Source organism: Pseudophryne corroboree, chromosome 1 (genome assembly GCF_028390025.1).
Source record: "Pseudophryne corroboree isolate aPseCor3 chromosome 1, aPseCor3.hap2, whole genome shotgun sequence".
NCBI classification, from domain to species: domain Eukaryota; kingdom Metazoa; phylum Chordata; class Amphibia; order Anura; family Myobatrachidae; genus Pseudophryne; species Pseudophryne corroboree.
Window position 1 is genome coordinate 883,942,269 of NC_086444.1, and position 21,092 is coordinate 883,963,360.

Sequence of the window (21,092 nt, forward strand, 5' to 3'; positions counted from 1 at the left end):
CAGATGGTACAAAAAACGGTAAAAAACCCCAAATTTGAGCCGGTCTGGTTGCAAAAATACGGGGGGGGGAAATGACAGGGGATCCCCCGTATTTTAACAACCAGCACCGGGCTCTGCGCCTGGTCCTGGTGCAAAAAATACGGGGGACAAAAAGAGTAGGGGTCCCCCGTATTTTTTGTACCTGCACCGGGCTCCACTAGCTGGACAGATAATGCCACAGCCGGGGGACACTTTTATACCGCTCCCTGCGGCCATGGCATTAAATACCCAACTAGTCACCCCTGGCCGGGGTACCCTGGAGGAGTGGGGACCCCTTAAATCAAAGGGTCCCCCCCCAGCCACCCAAGGGCCAGGGGTGAAGCCCGAGGATGTCCCCCTCATCCAAGAGCTGCGGATGGGGGGCTGATAGCCTTGTTGAAAATGAAAGAATATTGTTTTTTGCAGAAGAACTACAAGTCCCAGCAAGCCTCCTCCGCAAGCTGGTACTCTGAGAAGAGTGTCGGCATGTGTGAAATAAAGTTGTATTTTCACGGTGTGCGTGTCCTGTTTTTACTTGGATTTTTTTTTTTTGCAGAAGAACTACAGGTACCAGCGGGCCCGTTTCCCCCCCGCGCATGCTGGTACTTGTGGTTCTCAAAGTACCAGCTTGCGGAGGAGGCTTGCTGGGACTTGTAGTTCTTCTGCAAAAAACAATATTCTTTCATTTTCAACAAGGCTATCAGCCCCCCATCTGCAGCCCTTGGATGGGGGGGACAGCCTCGGGCTTCACCCCTGGCCCTTGGGTGGCTGGGTGGGACCCCTTGATTTAAGGGGTCCCCACTCCTCCAGGGTACCCTGGCCAGGGGTGACCAGTTGGGGATTTAATGCCACGGCCGCAGGGAGCGTTATAAAAGTGTCCCCCGGCTGTGGCATTATCTGTCCAGCTAGTGGAGCCCGGTGCTGGTACAAAAAATATGGGGGACCCCTACTCTTTTTGTCCCCCGTATTTTTTGCACCATGACCAGGCGCAGAGCCCGGTGCTGGTTGTTGAAATACGGGGGATCCCCTGTCATTTCCCCGTATTTTTGCAACCAGGACTGGCTCAAAGAGCCCGAGGCTGGTTATGCTTAGGAGAGGGGACCCCACGCAATTTTTTTTCGGGTTTTTAACCCATTCCATAAAAAATATATATATATATTTTAAAAAATATATAAATAATACTTGTGCCTCCTAAATAGACAAACCAAGTACCTAATCCCTTCTAATATAAATAGATATGCTATTAGCAATAAAAAAAAACTACAAAAAAAAAACATGTTTTTAAAAAAAATTATTACATTCCGCCAGCAAAGTGAGGCGGATTGAAAATGACGAATTTACTGTCAAAAAGCACTGTTGTCGAATTTACATTCTTCAATTGAATATACTTTTGTCGAAAAGCCGCATTTGTACCATTGCAGAAATGTCGAATTTGTCAAATGTCGAATTTCAAAAAGTCGAATTTGAAAAGTCCGTTTTTTTTACGAAAAGTACTGTATTGCATTGTCGAAAAAAATTTGGGGCGAAAAAGTCCAGTTTTTCGACGTTTTCGGGAATTCGACCGCAATTGCATATACCCCATAGATTCAAAAAGTTGCATGAAAATGCACCAGATAAAAAATTAGTTTAAATACAACAGAAATCAACTCAAACACGAATATTAGTAAATATACCCCCTGGTTGAATAGAATTTTGTCATGAACACATACACATGTATAACCCTAATCTGTCAGTCCCAAGTCTGCCTATATTATATTGAACCCAGTAGGATCCACTTTTATTAATACATGCAGCAGTGGAGACTAATCAGAACATAGCATATTATATTCATTAGCTTACACTATAATATCTTGCACCATTAGATTAATTATTTAGACAGTAACATTGTATAGAATAATAGGATGCTGTTTTAAGCTCCCTTGGATGACAGTGAATGAACTAAGATACAATTACACATGGGAAACATGTAATACATTCCACATTAGTGGGATATCGTTCACTTCAACAGCTATAATATATGTAATTTAAACTATAAATCTTAATTATTAAACAGCATTAGGGTATACGGCAGGGGCTATAACGCCCTCATTTGGAATATAATCCCTGGATTTTATCGTAGCAGCCTCCGTAAATAAGATTTAATACTTATTTTAAATACACTTTTCATATTTCTTTTTTCACACTTTCCATTTTAATTATTCATATTGGCTGAATATAGGATGTTGTATTTTAACAACTAGAATAAAAGTTATATTTTATATTTATCTTGTGGAGTTCTTAGTGGACCCAGATAGCAGCTTCTGTTTTCTGTGTGTTTGTGTTATAAATAAATGTATGTCATTACCTTACCAGTCTAGTATTTGGGCTCATACTTTAAATAACAAACAGTTGTTCCTACTTTGGTTAGCACACAGTATTGAAAATTACCAGTTTTTAAATCACAAATTTATAGATTGTAAGAACCTGCATAGCTCAATTGAAAGAGCATCAAACTTTTACTCGGAGGGCCCGAAGATCAGGTTCTTGGTTGAATTAGGCTTACCATACTATCCCTTTAAACCAGGAGACTCATGAACTACACAGGTTCCACTGGTGCATCTATAATGGGTGCAAAGTGTGTGGTTGAGGGCCCACATACCACACACCCAGCACCCATTTAATTATACTCACCTCTTTGTCGGCCCAGCACTGGCTGCAGAGCGGCAAATATCACTCAGAAAATGACCGCCGTGGCTATTTTTCGGTTATTCGCGCATGCACAATAGAGATGTCCCTGGAAACGCAGCATGGGCAACCTGTTCCCGGAGACCTGTGTATGCACAGTAGACTCTGACATAATACCAGTGTCTACTGCACCGCCAGAGAGGAAGGGTCCCAATCAGAGACTGCACCTGGGCCCCCTCCTCTCTTAAAGCATCTCTGACAGGTGCTACAGTATGGCTGATTTACACCAGGTGGAACGCAGGCTTGAATTATGTCAGTGACAGAACCTTTGTAAAGACCCCATACATCAGCAATCACAAAAATAAATGTTAGATTTTTTTTTGCACATTTAAAGATTCTCCAATTCATCTATCTGCACCCATACATTATATATATTTTTCAGTGATTTGCAAATAATTTCAGCAAATACAGATCTTCCAATACAGAAAGGATCATCAGTTTAGTAGAAACAGTCTGCAAATCTGCTGTTACCATACACTAGCAATCTACAGCCCCAATTGATCTGTGAAATCCAACATGTTGGACAACCTGATTTAACAATACCTATCAATTTTTGGTCTGAATCTGCGATCTATGAACCCCATAAATTGCAGATTTATTTGCACAATCATCTGCAAAATGCCAAATCGCCCCAATTGATTGCTGATGTAAGGGGGCCTCAATTCATGAGTGTCCCAGTCTGTATACAGTTAGGAGCTGACTGGTTGGTACTTTGGGCCTAATTCAGAGTTGATTGCAGCAGCAAATTTGTTAGCAGTTGAGCAAAACCATGTACACTGCAGGTGGGGTGGATATAACATGTGCAGAAAGAGTTAGATTTGGGTGGGGTGTGTTCAAACTGAAATCTAAATTGCAGTGTAAAAATAAAGCAGCCAGTATTTACCCTGCACAGAAACAAAATAACTCACCAAATCTAACTGTCTCTGCAAATGTTAAATCTGGCCCCCCTGCAGTGCACATGGTTTTGCCCATCTGCTGACAAATTTGCTGCTGCGATCAACTCTAAATTACCCCCCTTTATCTTTCTCCTCGTTATACCTTTTCAGGCTTTGATATATCTCCCCAACAACTTGTTAATTTCACCATGTTCATTTTCTTGGATAATGTGCGCTATTTTAAATACAGTAGGTCTCTTTATTTTTCATTATCTGCTGTTAGTAATTAAGATAATTAAGATAATTAAGAAAAAAATCTAAATTTAATATCTCAATTCTATATTCATTAATTACTTTTATGAGTGCTCCTGTTAGCTTCAGGAAGCATGTAACCTTGCATACAATGAACCTGACATTTTTCAAAAAGGAGTTATCTTCCAGACCAATAAACAGTATGTTATTAAATGACTGCTACAAATCGGTTTATTACTATACAGGAGGTTAGAAGGAGGCTGCGATTTTGAGGAGATAATAGTTTAGAGAAGGTTGAAAAGGTTTAAATAGCATTCGCTACTCCCACTATTGCTACTACTGTAATACATAAAAGTGCAATGCACATAATTAAAGGAAAAGTACATTCAACCTATTCTACACTACCTTAGATACAATTGATTTTTAAAAATAGTTTGTCAAAAATATTTTTTTTTATTTAAATAAAGAACACCTTTTTAACACAAAGCCATGCTACTAGAATGTTTAAAATGATATGCAGCATGCCTATACTCTGTGTGTAATAGCAACTGTATCTGCATACAAAATGCTATGCTACAGTGTTTTCCAGCCAAACACTGTAACATAAGTAGGTATGCTGATACAGTCGCAATTACACACTGACTATAGCTATGCCACGCATCATTGTGAACAGCAGGAGCTGATTTAAATCCTGGCCCATGTCTGAGCCACCTAGAAGAGCCCAGCACTGCCTGGGCCTAAATTAAGGATTGTAGGCTGCCACTGAAGACTAGCACTGTGATTTCCTCCAGTCTCGACCAGCAGCCACTGTGCTGGCTACTAACAGCAAAGGTCAGAGTGCATGGCATGACTCGTCCCCACTCCTAGAACTGGCACTGTTAGCAAGAATATTAATAACATCTGAAGTGCTGCATGCAGCCTTTCTTGCTATGAGTATGATTGCCCTAGTCGCGGGACTTGTGAGTGGGTGACCCAGGTGCAAAATATGCTTAGCCCCACAGAGAGAGGCAGTGGGTGACTGGGGAGCAGTAGCGGATTTACCACAAGGCAATCAAAGTGGCTGCTTAGGGCCCTGTGGGTCCCAGTGGGCCCTGCTGGTCACAGGGATTCTGCTGACAAGGTTGTATAAAGGGCAATTGCAGCAGACCACGAACTTCACCGAATTGTCAGAGCTGGCAGTATACTCCATGCATGATGTCAGTGACCTGACAGCTGTTGGGTGCCAGCTGCAGGGTCAGGACCGTCTTTTCATATGGGCTCAATGGGCACTTGTCCAAGGGCCCCAGCAGTGAAACAGCCCTAGACTTATGGCTGAGGGTCCCCTGTGTCCAGAGGTACCAGATTTTTTTAAATCGGCCCTGGGGAACCGGAGTTATCCAACTTCAAAGTAGTTGTCCCCATCCGAGCCTGTTAATTGCTCTTCCGAGCCAGATATCTTGGGATTTGTCCAGTTCTTAGGCACATCGCCGCTGCCGCTCTCCTGGCTGCACATCTGGGAGGAGGTAAGTAGGTCTCCCAGGTGGGACCCACTGGTAAATCGCGGCCCGGTCGCGGTCTAAGGAGACGGGCCGCGACACTGGCGTAGACACTGTGGCCATGCAGGGATCCCACTATATCCACCAGGACATGGGAGCACAGATCGGATACCTATATATCCATTTTAATAAGGCTCCATAGTACCAGGTGGTGAGGACCAGCATAAGGGGTAAGGCGCTTGACCTGCAGCCCCTCCCCCTGCCTCACACTCTCCATCACTCCCTGGCTGAGACGCTGGGCGCCATTTTCTAAAATAGATGTGACTGGTCTCTGGGACTGCAGGGCAAGGTCTCCTTTGTAAACCTGCCTGTACATCAGCGTTGTGGTTTTAGAAACACTTAAGTATTCTACATGTCACTATTAAGACAGTACTAGTTAAGAACAAGTGTACCTGTGCCAGAATATATTGTACAAGTATTCTGATATATACATCCGGTCTCAGACCGTGCATTGTTTATATATATATATATATATATAGTCTTACGATGGTGTGGCACTCGGCTTGTCTTACCATCTTACCATCGTAAGACTGTATATATACTTTTGGTATATGTGGAGGCACCGGCGCAGTTATTTGAAGTCTTCGTGGAGTGCCGGTCTGAAACTGCTATATATATATATATATATATATATATACCTCCAATAAGAACGGCACTCAGAGATTCTCATAATAGACAAATTGTATTCAGGTCAAGTTAGATCAAACAAACGTTTTCGGGGACACAGCCCCTTCCTCAGGACCACAGACAATGACAGTGAATCAAACACAAACCAACACTTAAATACCGTTACTGCTACTCACCTGTCCATGTCCATTCATCAAGGATCCTAGCACCGGCTAGCTGCAGTGACGCGCTTCCTCTGGAGACAGGAACCGTTACCATGGTACCCGCTGGTCTGCGTTCCACACGACCGGACTTCCTGCTTCCTGGTTCAGCGCGTCCTGCGCATGCCCTGCAGCCCGGAGCCTGAGAAGAATGGAACAGGGAGAGTGCTATTACAAAAACACACAATAAAAACTTACAATAAAAACATACAAAACATAAATACAACAATGATACAAAATCACCTGATATAAGATCATCAGCACAAGACATTGCACCTCTTAATAAATCACATGAGTCATAAAGTATTCCAATTAATTTTTTCATTAAGACCCATGGGATAAATAGTTCCCAATTGCATAATCCATTGTGATTCTTTAATTAGAAGATTTTTAGGTCTATTCCCCCCCCCATAGGAAGGCTGGAACATGATCTATCATAAAATATTTTAAGGACGATAGAGGGTGACCCATCTCCTTAAAATGCTTCGCCACAGGCTGATCTATATACCTTCCTTCCAAAGTAAGACGAAAGGCAGAACGATGTGCTGACATTCTTTCACTAAATTTACGAATAGTTTGTCCGATGTAGTATAACCCACATGGGCAGACTATTACGTAAACAACAAATGAAGTACTGCAAGTAAGAACGTGTCGAATCTCATATGATTTATCACTGTGAGGATGTTTAGAAAATTTACATGCAATTAAATGACTGCATGTGGTACAGTTTACGCATCTGTAGCACCCTGGTGGTTTAGTATATACATTAGGTGGCCTGGGCATCCACAAGCCTGTAATGTCTGAATGTATGAGGCGATCCTGAAGGTTACTACCTCTTCTAAATGCAGCTATAGGTCTTACTTCCCTGAATACTGGCAAATCAGGGTCAGACTTCACCATAGGCCATAGTGCTTGAGTGGCCCTTCTAATGATTGGACTAGCCACAGTGTAATCAGATACCATAGGTAACACATTCTGCTTATCTTTCTTTTGAGGATATAAAAGGTCAGTACGTGACATACCCAGTACTTTGGATTTCTGTTCTAATAAGACTTTACTGTCATAGTCTCTCTCAATGAATTTGGCAATGAGGTCATCGACATTTCCTGCTATTTTATCAGGATCACTGGTTATCATCGCAATCCTCATAATTTGGGATAATGGAAGGCTCTGTTTTAAAGATTCTGGATGATGGCTAGATGATTGCAAAAATGTATTTCTGTCGGTAGCTTTATAGTGCACCTCTGTCTCAAATTTACAATTTCTTAAAAAGACCTTAATGTCTAAAAAAACGGCTTCAGTAGAACTACAGGTATATGTCAACCTGATAGGAGATTGTGCACTATTAATCTCAAACAACAGTTTTTCTAAACTATCTATACCCCCTGTCCACAACATGAAAATGTCATCAATATATCTGGTATACCATAATTCATTGTGACCAATGTTAGGATCCTCAAAGAATATGGCATCCTCGAAACTAAACATAAAAACATTAGCATATGAGGGGGCCACAGGTGACCCCATGGTACACCCCCGTAGTTGAAGGTAATATTTACCATCGAACAAAAAATAGTTTCGACGTAATGTCAATTCCAAGAGGGTCAAAAATAAATCATGATTAAACTCTCTATCATCAAGAAAAGCATTGAGAAACTGGCACATAGCATGTATTCCCCCATCATGGGGTATAGAAGTATACAAACTTGAGACATCCATACATACCATCAATGTATCTGGAGCAATCACATCAAATTTAGAAAGCTCTAACAGAAACGACGTCGTATCTTTAAGAAATGATTGTTTTTTAGATAATAAAGGTTGCAAAATGCAATCTAAAAGGTTTATTTGAAATTATCTAGAGACCCTACTGAACAGTACCAACTAGAATTAAAAAGCATCCTTAAAAAGCATGTGATGACCAGATGATTTCTACTAAAGTATACAACAAGTTGTGGGTTTAACATCCAAAGATCCCCACCCTGTATACTCTCCCTAAGGTGCACAAAGATAGGATGAAACCACCTGGTCATCCAATCCTTTCAGCACGTGAGTCTTTGTATCAACCTGTCTCCCAACTTTTAGATTGCATTTTGCAACCTTTATTATCTAAAAAACAGTAGTTTCTTAAAGATACAACGTCGTTTCTGTTAGAGCTTTCTAAATTTGATGTGATTGCTCCAGATACATTGATGGTATGTATGGATGTCTCAAGTTTGTATACTTCTATACCCCATGATGGGGGACTACGTGCTATGCGCCAGTTTCTCAATGCTTTTCTTGATGATAGAGAGTTTAATCATGATTTATTTTTGACCCTCTTGGAATTGACATTACGTCGAAACTATTTTTTGTTTGATGGTAAATATTACCTTAAACTACGGGGGGGGTGCCATGGGGTCGCCTGTGGCCCCCTCATATGCTAATGTTTTTATGTTTAGTTTCGAGGATGCCATATTCTTTGAGGATCCTGACATTGGTCATAATGTATTATGGTATACCAGATATATTGATGACATTTTCATGTTGTGGACAGGGGGTATAGATAGTTTAGAAAAACTGTTGTTTGAGATTAATAGTGCACAATCTCCTATCAGGTTGACATATACCTATAGTTCTACTGAAGCCGTTTTTTTAGACGTTAAGGTCTCTTTAAGAAATTGTAAATTTGAGACAGAGGTGCACTATAAAGCTACCGACAGAAATACATTTTTGCAATCATCTAGCCATCAGCCAGAATCTTTACAACAGGGCCTTCCATTATCCCAAATGATAAGGGATTGCGAGGATAACCAGTGATCCTAATAAAATAGCAGGAAATGTCGATGACCTCATTGTCAAATTCATTGAGAGAGGCTATGACAGTAAAGTTTTATTAGAACAGAAATCCAAAGTACTGGGTATGTCACGTACTGACCTTTTATATCCTCAAAAGAAAGATAAGCAGAATGTGTTACCTATGGTATCTGATTACACTGTGGCCAGTCCAATCATTAGAAAGGCCACTCAAGCACTATGGCCTATGGTGAAGTCTGACCCTGATTTGCCGGTATTCAGGGAAGTAAGACCTATAGCTGCATTTAGAAGAGGTAGTAACCTTCGGGATCGCCCTCGTACATGCAGACATTACAGGCTTGAGGATGCCCAGGCCACCTACTGTACTGTATATACTAAACCACCAGGGTGCTACAGATGCGTAAACTGTACCACATGCAGTCATTTAATTGCATGTAAATTTTTTAAACATCCACACAGTGATAAATCATATGAGATTCGACACGTTCTTACTTGCAGTACTTCATTTGTTGTTTACGTAATAGTCTGCCCATGTGGGTTATACTACATCGGACAAACTATTCGTAAATTTAGTGAAAGAATGTCAGCACATCGTTCTGCCTTTCGTCTTACTTTGGAAGGAAGGTATGTAGATCAGCCTGTGGCGAAGCATTTTAAGGAGATGGGTCACCCTCTATCGTCCTAAAAATATTTTATGTTGGATCATGTTCCAGCCTCCCTACGGGGGGGGGGGGGGGGGGGATAGACCTAAAAAATCTTCTAATTAAAGAATCACAATGGATTATGCAATTGGGAACTATTTATCCCATGGGTCTTAATGAAAAAATTAATTGGAATACTTTATGACTCATGTGATTTATTAAGAGGCGCAATGTCTTGTGCTGATGATCTTATATCAGGTGATTTTGTATCATTAATGTATTTATGTTTTGTATGTTTTTATTGTGTGTTTTTGTAATAGCACTCTCCCTGTTCCATTCTTCTCAGGCTCCGGGCTGCAGGGCATGCGCAGGACGCGCTGAACCAGGAAGCAGGAAGTCCAGTCGTGTGGAACGCAGACCAGCGGGTACCATGGTAACGGTTCCTGTCTCTAGAGGAAGCGCGTCACTGCAGCTAGCCGGTGCTGGGATCCTTGATGAATGGACGTGGACAGGTGAGTAGCAGTAACGGTATTTAAGTGTTGGTTTGTGTTTGATTCACTGTCATTGTCTGTGGTCCTGAGGAAGGAGCTGTGTCCCCGAAAACGTTTGTTTGATCTGACTTGATCTGAATACAATTTGTCTATTACGAGAGTCTCTGAGTGCCATTCGTATTGGAGGAATATGAAACTGTGTTGAACTGGACACCGGAGCATTTAACCTTTATTTGTGAGTGCCGGCTGAATTGGATCTTTATATATATATATATATATATATATAGGAAATAGAGGAGCCAGCACCTCCTGTTTGCTGCAGAAAACGTGTTTACTGTTTAAAACATCCAGAATCCATAATTTCATAATGTGCAAAATATCCATGCAAAAAAGAGTACATAGCAGAGGATCATATGGATAAATGTATACTCATCATACCAGGGTGGTCATAAGTGCATAAGGACATCCTCCTGCTAACAAAGTGGCAGTGAACCCGACAGCTGTTTCGGCACCTCCATTGCGCCTTTGTCAAGGATTAACCTGCCAAACATACACTAGCCAGCTATATACCCATCACAATCACCAAATTCAACTCACCTGTAGTGTAACAGCAGTATAGCGCCAAATCAAAGAGAAACGTCACTACCCATTAGCCTGTCACACTGACTCACACAGGGACAGGAAGTAACGTGACAGAGCCCGTTGCAACGGGCTCCGTCACGTCACTTCCTGTCCCTGTGTGAGAAACAATACATGCCTGAAATACACAATGAACTCGTCTAACACAGAAGGCGCTGGGTTCTACCACTTTGTATATTTTACCTGCCTGGACTTTTGAAATAGAGTCCACCCAAGAGGACCTTTTTAGCAGCCCCCCTAAACAGGGGACGTGTTTATGAACTTTGACTCTGATTGAAAATTGCATTTCTATTTCTTAAATATTAGTCTTGTTACCCAGGTAGCAGCGCTATTTGCACTATTGTTTTGTATATGTGTATATATATATATATATATATATCTGTAGCAATAAGCGCGGCACTGGGAGTCTTGACAAAATGCAGTGAAAAAAATCTCTGTGCTTTATTCTACGTTTCGGGGTCGCAGCCCCTTCGTCAGGATACCATACATTACAAATATACGTGTTTAAACACCTTTAGTGCAAGAAGAGGTTCACACCGCCGCTGCCGCCAGCCATGCTGCCCGGGTCCTGACGTCACTCCGCCCACAGGAAATGACGCGGCTCCGGTCCGTCCAGACGGCGTTCTGGGGCTGATGGGATAGAAAACCATGGTAACATACAGAAACAATAACAAATCCGTGATGCAGTGCTATCACAATCAGTACAGTATTGCCACTAAATAAACAACATACAATACTAATCGTTACCATCCATTTTCTACTAGTGCCATAATCCAACAAACATAATGCATATAAAAAACATAAAAAATATTAAAAGGACCTATATTGAGGTCGCTGCTGGAGTGCTACTCCTCTCATAAACTATTCAATCAAGGATATTAGCTAATATCGAAATGCTATATCTGACAAGAGCATATAACATGCCAATATATGACATGCTTCTTGTTCATACCTTAAATGAGCGGAGAAAGCTATACAACAAATTACAGGAAACTTTTTTATATATATATATTTATATGTGTTCATATAATAATCCAATGCAGTTTTATTGTCATTTAAATAATTATCTGCATTGCAAACGTGACTATGTGTGCCTGTATCTGCTATGTAATTTTACTGTGGTGTATTCCAGATATATCTATCACTGTATACTGTACCCTAGGGGACTAAGTGTGTCTGGGTAAACGAAATATATAGTGAGTCACAGTATTTACCTATTGCGTGTATTATACTGTGTACTCAGTCACATAATACAGGATTTATTCGCAGGTGTTGTGTACTGGGTACTCAGTCACATGCTAACGGATTTATTTGCAGGTATTGTACTCTGTCTGGCTTCGTCGTACTAAGCCGCTCTCTGTTGCATTTGTGTATAATGCACCCTGCAGAGTATGCGCAACGGATTTACCTGAGGGGGAAGTTTTGTGTAATGGTCTGTGTACTATGGGGGTCATTCCGAGTTGATCGCTAGCTGCCGTTGTTCGCAGCGCAGCGATCAGTCTAAAAATCTGCATTTCTGTGCATGTGTATGCACCGCAAGCGCAGGCGCGTGGTACAGGTACAATGAGCATCGTGGGTTCCTGTCGCACGGCCAAACGCAGGGAGATTGACATGAAGTGGGCGTTTCTGGGTGGCAACTGACCATTTTCAGGGAGTGTTTGGAAAAACGCATGCGTGGCTGAAAAAACACAGGCATGGCTGGGCGTTCGCTGGGCGGGTGTGTGACGTCAAAAGCCATCCCTCTGTCGTTAAAATCAACGCACACGAAGAGTAACTACAGGGCTGGTCTTGTTTTGCACAAAAAGATTTTGCAGATGCTCTGCTACACAAGCGTTCGCACTTCTGCAAAGCGAAAATACACTCCCTGGTGGGCGGCGACTATGCGTTTGCACGGCTGCTAAAAACTGCTTTGGAGCGATCCACTCGGAATGACCCCCTATGTCTCATACATCTCCCAGTCAGTCTGCAGCTCCTGTAATCAATCAGAAGACAACCTGGGCTGCGTTCTCAAACCTACTGGGTTCTCTAACTGAACCCTTTATGCCCCCTATGGGACCACCTGTAACATTACAGTCACTGATGTCTCCATGGTTACTCCGCTTTGGGGGGGGGGGGATTTTACCTCACAGATTGTAGCGTATGACTCATCCCTTGGTCAGGCAAAACCCTATTCCAGCTCACTCTTGTGTCTCTGGGTCATCTAAGTGGGCTGCTTCTTCCTCCCTATCCAATAATCTCTCAGATATTTTATCCGAAGAGAGGGGGATCATGCTGTCCTGTCAGTATCTATAGCAGGTGTTTCTGACAAGGATTTTCCATTGCTAAATAATACCACTGCCATTGTGGTTACTGGGAAGCAAGTCCTACAAATCATGATGATAAGAGGATTCCCCTACTGTGGTTAAGCAAACTGATATGTTCACACATCAGAGGGTAAATAAAATTCTGTTACCACATTCTGACCATTTAGTGTACATCAGACAAGACCCCTGGTCTACTCTAAACCAGGGAAGACATTCCCCCTGCCTATAATGGGCATTACCTCCCCCTGCAGAGTTATATAACAAGTGGGTAATTCACTAATAGTGAAATCATGTGTCACCCATTGGGTGCCATCCACTCTGCCTGTCACCACTGTCCTCTCACTGTAGGAACCGACAGATAAGCATGTGGAGGGATGCCTGAAGTCTATTACTCCCTTACAGGTGTTGTACATAGATCACGATTGCATCCTCTAGGGGCTGCAAAATATATTGATGATTGGTTCAGGCATTAGAGGATGTGCTGCCCAAGGATATATTTGTCAATGCCTGACATTCCCTGTCTCAAAATGCTACCGCCACCTGTTCTTTACACCAGGAGGCGTCCCCTGAGGCGGGTGTGTCGGCTGCCAAGGCGCGTTGAATACGTTTGTCTTGGCTCGCTGTATTCTGTGGTTGGGGTCATGGAAGGTGGAACTGGACTCCAAAAGTCCTTGGAGGTATTCCCCTTTACTGGAGACATCCTCTTTGGGGAAGACCTAATTAAAAATTGGGTTGGCTCGATGGCTACTATGTCTGCTTTTCTCTCAAATGCTAATCCTTCTGCACAGAGGGCAAAAGGTACCACCTTTACCTGCTTTCGGCGAAAGCGAAGGCCATATCTTATGCCCCCAAAAACCACTAAGCCCACGGCCTAATAATCCTGGGCAGTCCATCAGCCTGCTTTTACACATGACAAGCCTGCTGCATTACAGGACAGGCCTCCCCCTGCGGGTCCTCAGGGTGGGAGAACGACTTCTGTGATTCACCCAGGTCTGGGTAATGACCACTTCAGACACATGGGTACGAGAAGTTGTCTCTCATGGGTACACAGTCTATTTCAAGAGGCGTCCCCATCGCCAGTTTTGCACAATGGCTACCCCTTCGGATCCATTAAAGGTGCAAGCTCTAACATTGGTTGTGAGTTCCCTCCTGGATACAGGAGTAATGGTGATGGTACCTCTATCCCAAAGAGGCAGAGGATTCTATTCGGCCCTGTTTCTAGTACCGAAACCCAATGGGTCTTTCCGGCTTATACTCAACCTCAGATCACTGAAAAGTTGTGAGAGTATCCAAGTTCCGTATGGAAACACTGCGCTCAATTGTACTGGCCATGGACCCTGGAGATTATATGGTATCCCTGGTTATACAAGATGTTTACCTGCATATACCTATTGCAATATTGCATCAGCACTATTTGCGGTTTGCTATTGGCAACCTTCACTATCAGTTCCAGGCTCTGCCGTTTGGACTAGCCACGGCTCTTCAGATCTGCACCAAGATTATGGCCGTGATGATGGCTCATCTCCGTCGCCAGGAAGTAAGAATCCTGACGTATCTGGACGACTTGCTGATCCTGGCAAACTACCATGATGTCCTCCTCAGTCATCTATGACTGCTGGTAAACTTCCTACAAGCCCACGGGTCACTCATCAACTCGAAGAAGTCCTCGCTGGTAACTGCTCGGAGCATGGGGCACTGCTGGACACACACACAGTCACCGGCTATTTCTGTCTCCAGAGTAGGTCCTGAAGCTTCAGGACAGGATCAGATACTTCCTCTTTGGCCCAGGAGTGTCAATACACTCGGTGATGCAAGTACTAGGCCTGATGGTGTCGGCTTCCAACATGGTAGAGTACGCTCAATTTCATTCCCGCCCTCTGAAGAAGTTAATCCTTTCCAAGTGGGACAGCCTACCTCATCAGATCAGGTCTCACATGATCTCTTTGACTTCGGAAGTTCGTCTATCGCTGTCCCTGGTGACTCCAGGACCAGCATTTAAGCAGGGGCTGTCCCTTCTGGATCCCCAATTGGGTCCCACTGACTATGGATGCCAGTCTGGGATGGGGCGCGGTGTTAGAGCAACACTCTTTCCAGGGTCGGTGGACCAAGGAGGAATCACTCTTCCCGATAAACATTCTGGAATTGCAGGCAGTGTTCAATATTTTGTCTCTCGCCCTGCCAGGCCTATTCACGTATGGTCAGACAATGCAACCAGGGTGGCATACATAAATCTTCAAGACGGCACTTGAAGCCGCATGGCAAAGATGGAAGTGTCAAAAATCCTTTGTTGGGTGGAAAGCTATCTAACTACAATATCGGCAGTGTTCATTCCGGGTGTCCTTAACTGGGAAACGGATTTCCTCAGTTGGTAGGACTTGCATGCCGGAGAGTGGAGTCTTCCTCAGGAAGTCTTTCAACTCCTAGTGGACAAGTGGGGTCTACCAGATGTACAATAGTCCTGATGGTGTCTCGACACAGTCACAAAGTTCAGGTCTTCGGATCAAGAACCAGGGCTCTTCAAGCAGTGTTCGTGGACGCATTGGCAATTACATGGAACTTTAGGCTGCCATATGTGTTCCCTCCTGTGTCACTCCGGCCCAGGGTACTATGGAAGTTCAAGCAAGAAGGAGGAATACTACTTCTAGTCGCTCCAGCATGGCCCAGACGGCATTGGTTCTCAGACCTGCAGGGTCTATCGATAAAGCGTCCTCTTCTACTTCCTTAACACCCAGACCTCCTCGTTCAGGGCCTTTGTGTCTATCCGGACTTGGCCAGACTGGCCTTGATGGCATGGATCTTGAAGCTTCACTTCTGAGGGCCAAAGGATTCTCTGAAGCGGTTCTCCAAACTAAACAAATACGACTCGGCGCTTATAGCTCAATAGAATTGTTGCACATATAATAAAACAAGAATAAAAGTAAAAAGTAGACGCAGATTTTTCAGCAGCTGTTTTAAAAGAGGGGATACTCAACCCTTAAAAATGAACACAATATATACACACAGATAAACAGCGCTTCTTAAAAAAGTGTGTCTTTTATTTTTACAATTAAAAATTAATTCATCAGTTAACAATAAAATCACATCACAAGTACCGGTCAATCCTGCAAGAAATCCATATATAATTCAAAGGACATATATTTCCAAACATCAGCAGTAATGGTATTGGTAAGCAAGGTTTCCAGAATTTATTAGTTGGTTAGTCTCTGGCTTGTTAGTAGTGTGCAGTCCTTTGCAAGATATTAATTGCTAATCGTGATCTTTCCACACACTGATATCACACACTTGATTAGTTGTACTTAAGCCTTACAACAATGTTAATTGGTTAGTGCAGCATGCCGATTTTTATGTTGCGATGGCTTATATAAAATTATCAATTGATATTAGTGCAACAACATTGCCTTTTTATCACCTGCTTAATTTTGTCAAAGCTCGATCCCTCATTAAAATGCAGTGGTTCTTCCCGGCTCCTGGTGCTTTTATCCCATTATAGGTGCCATATCTGGAGTGTCCAAACAATAAGTGCAAATACCTGCAGGTATGCGTTAAGCCGTAATTAATCATACCGGTACTGGACGGACGAATGTAGGGGCCTCTTATGCATTTCTCCGCCTCAAACAGTGTCAGCGGCTTCCTCAGAGAAGTTCTCCAAACTAAGCTGAAGGCCCGTAAACCGGCATCTGCACAGATTTATTACAGGGTCTGGAATTCTTACTTCACCAGGTATGCTGCTAAGAATTGCGATGCATACAAGTTCAAAACTTTCAGACTTCTGGCTTTTTTACTATGTGGCCTGGACTTAGGCCTACGTCTGGCCTCCCTCATGGTTCACATATCTGCCTTGTCGGTGTGGTTTCAGAGAAAATTTGTGTCTCTTCCTGACGTTCATACTTTCACTCAGGGTGTTTTATGGATTCAGCCTCCCTATGTCCTTCTAGTGGCTCCATGGGATTTGTCTGTTGTTCTGAATGCCCTACAAGAGTCTCCATTTAAACCTCTTGAGTCTGTGGACTTTAAATGCCTTACGCTTAAGGTCATTTTTCTGCTGGCTATTGCTTCTGCAAGGAGGGTGTCGGACTTAGGCGCTTTGTCCTGTCGTCCACTCTTTCTGATTTTTTTCACCGTAACCGGGCAGTTCTTCGAACTCACCCCGGTTCTCTACCCACGGGGGTGTCATCTTTCCATCTTAACCAAGAGATTGTGGTTCCGGCCTTTATCTCTTCTGGTTTGTCCTCCAAAGAGCGATCTTTGGATGTGGTACGGGCTCTCCGTATTTATGTGGAGAGGACTGCCTCTATCAGGAGGTCAGATTCCCTTTTTGTACTTTTTGGTTTTCACAAACGTGGCTGGCCTGCGAATAAGCAAACCTTGGCCAGATGGATTGATTGCACAAGTCTATGCGCAGGCTGGACTCCCAGCTCTTGCTGTTATCAAAGCCCATTCTACTCGGTCTGTTGGACCTTCTTGGGTGGCCCGCCGAACAATTGTGCATGGTGGCTACGTGGTCCTCCGTGAACACGTTCATCAGGTTCTATGCCTTTGATACTTCTGCCTCCCAGGATGCTTCCTTTGGATGCCGGGTTCTTGTGCCCGCTGCTGTGCGTCCCCTCCCATGAGGAACTGCTTTAGGACATCCCGATGTTATTCCCTGTGGAATACCAATGTACCCCGCTGCAGAAAAGGAGATTTATGGTAGACTTACCATTGTTAAATCTCTTTTTGCGAGGTACACTGGTTTCCACGAGGCTCCCACCCTGACATACTTAGCTTCTTGGGTTTGTATGGCATTAGCCGCTAGTCCCTTCTCCTGTCGTGAGAACGTGGTTCTATGTGACTAACATCTACCGTCTCTCTTACCTATTACTGCATTGGACTGGTTAACAAAACTGAGCTCCAGTGCCTGCAGACGGGGCTATAGAGGAGGCAGTGTAGTGCATCCTGGGAACAGTCAAAGCTTTAGCCAGTTGGGGCCTCGGATCAAGATCCAACTCTACACCCCAATGTTATTCTCTGTGGAAACCAGTGTACCTCGCAGAAAGAGATTTAACAATGGTAAGTCTACCATAAAGCTCCTTTTTTCCCTTGTCTTGTGTCTCCACAGATCACCTCACAGAGGAATCCCTGTCTTATCTGCACTGCTCCCTAAAGTCTCATTTGTGGAATGCTGCGAAGACTGCTAGGCTGGATGATGTGCTGCCTTTTTGGAAACGGAATGTGACCTGTGGCTGTGGACCCTTGTGGGGCCTCCTTGACACAAGTTGAAATGACAAGGTGAGAATTATTTTTTTATAACTATGCTTCCATACTTTTGATGCATACTTGCCTACCCTCCCAGAAAGTCTGGGAGTCTCATGAAAATTTTTGAGTGGGGGCACCGAACAAACAGTAGATAATCTTCGTGGCGGGGTAGCCTGCTGTGGTTGGCCCTGGACATCAGACCTTGCTTTCTTTGCTGGCAGATGTTTTTTGTGATGTGTTCCAGAAGTGCGCCTTCTGCTGCTTAAGACTTCTTTGGATGGACCTAGTATTGAAAGTGACATTTTGTTATGGCCATTCATTTACAAACCTAACCTATACTACAATGGACACTTTACCTGCTTCCGCAGCGTCATCATCATCAGATGTGATGGGAGTGACTGTAGGATGACCAGTACTGCTTTTTTTCAACACTGTAAATTAAAAAAAAAAATTATTCCTCCTATTGTTAATACATCCAACCATTATGCTTATAAACATTACATCTTAAAAAAATGGATGTTTTATTATGAATCTAAAAATAAGGACATTAAACACAAAAAGCACAACATCAAACCCAAAACATTGTCCAATAGCCATATGGACTATGGAAAGTGCAACACAGGGAATCATATACAGGACACAGACATAGGACACAATTCCAAAAACATACACTAACAAGCCAAAACACACACAGCTTCATTTTCTAATAAAAGGGAAAAAAATTACAGATGCAATATAGAAATAGGTCTGTGATGTGGCACTCCAAACACACATTACCACAATATGAGGCCAACAAAAAAAAAAAAAAAATACAGTAAGGTAACTAAGTCTGCAGTTCAGGGTACAAATACAGACTCAAAATGAACCATCAAATAGTGGCCTTGACTTAAACAATATTACATTGAGTACTAATGAAATTACACATGTAACTGCCTTCAAAGACACTTTGCACTACTCCAGCCTCTAACATATCAACCACTGATTTGGAAACATTGCACATGGATAACTGAAATAAAAAACATAGTCCAACTTTAAAAATGTACAATGTGCAAAAGTAAAACATTATTGGTGGACAATTCAATGACACACCAAGTCCAAACTACACATGGAAAATATACTGTCCAAAAACCACATGACATACAAGCAAGACGTTACATTGACTTTTGTATGAAACAATGTATTTGATGACGCATACTTGAAGATGGGAGTAATATGCAACGTCATATGACACACATTTAAAACATACAGTAAGCCAGAAGTAATGTCATAGAATGTTAAGGCAAATACTCATGCTCACCATCCTTCCTGGGGCGATCGGAATCCCGGACATGGGTTGCAGACACTACTTCTGGAGGGATTATAGTCCGCATGGGCTCCTCATAGTCCAGATATGTGGCAATAAAGGGCGGACCACCACCGGTTTTGCGAGCCGACTTCGCCTCCTTGGCCATTTTGGACTTGACACGTTTGCGGCACGTATCCTCCGTCCGCTTCACCAGCCCCTCACTATTTACAGCAGAAACTACTTTCGCCCACAACACCGTCTTCTTCCGTGTTGGCACCTTGGCGGACTCAGGCCCAAATAGCTGCCACTGATACTTCACCAGCTCCCGCACCAATGCCACATTTTCTGCATAACTAAACTTTACATTACGCCCAGTCTTAGTAGTGGTGCGTGGCTGCGGAGCTGTCTGACTGTCACTATCACTGTCACTTGAGGCTGCTGCAGCAACCTCACCAACCTCCTCCACCTCACTAACCTCACTAACACTCACCTCCTCCACCTGACCGAGCTCCTCCCCTTCACTAACACCCTCCACCTCACTCACCTCAGCCACCTCTGAGTCACACATAATTGTGTGACTAAACAATTAACACAGAAAAAAAAAACACTCCTCCACTACCACTACACTAATCACACACACACACACACAAACACTGACAAGAAACTATAAATAAAAAAAACTTTGACAAAAATTGAGACAAAACCAAAAAATACAAGACAACAAGAATGACAAAACTACTTTCAAACACAATACAACACTCAGAACTCGCAAAAAATACTCCTCCAAACAAACACTACTCACCAAACTCCACTGTACAACCTCTCTCCTCACCACTAACTAAACCCACGAGGTGCGGATGGTTTGGGGCGTATTTATATGGTTGCGCACAGACACTCCTACATCTGAAACACAACCAATCACGAACGGGGATGAAAACCTAAACTAAAAGTGAAAATGCGGCCGTGGTCTAAAAAAAACACTGCCGCGTTTAACATAGAAAAAAAACCAAGTACAAACAATAAAAACCCGTACGCAAACGTTAATGTCGGCCGTAAATGACCCCCAAAAAAACGAATGCCAACGACATCGGAAAACACGAAAACAAATAAGACGACAGCTTCGTAAATTAGCGTATCTCAATTCAAAAAGTTGCATGAAAATGCACCCGATAACAAAGGAGTTTAAACACTCCACAAACCGACTCAAACCCGAATATTAGTAAATACTGGCCCACGTGTTTTCCGACTAATCGGAAAGGATTGAATAGGTCGGAACAGTTTCCATCCTAAAAAAGTCGGAAACTGCAGTCTTTCTGACAAGACGGCAGTTTCCGACTACAATTGAATACCCCCATAGTGTGTAATATGCATTGTGGTGTGTGACATAATGTATCAAAGGCATTGCAGTGTGTGGCATAATGTATAACGGACATTGTGGTGTGTGGCATAATGCATAACAACCATTGTGGGG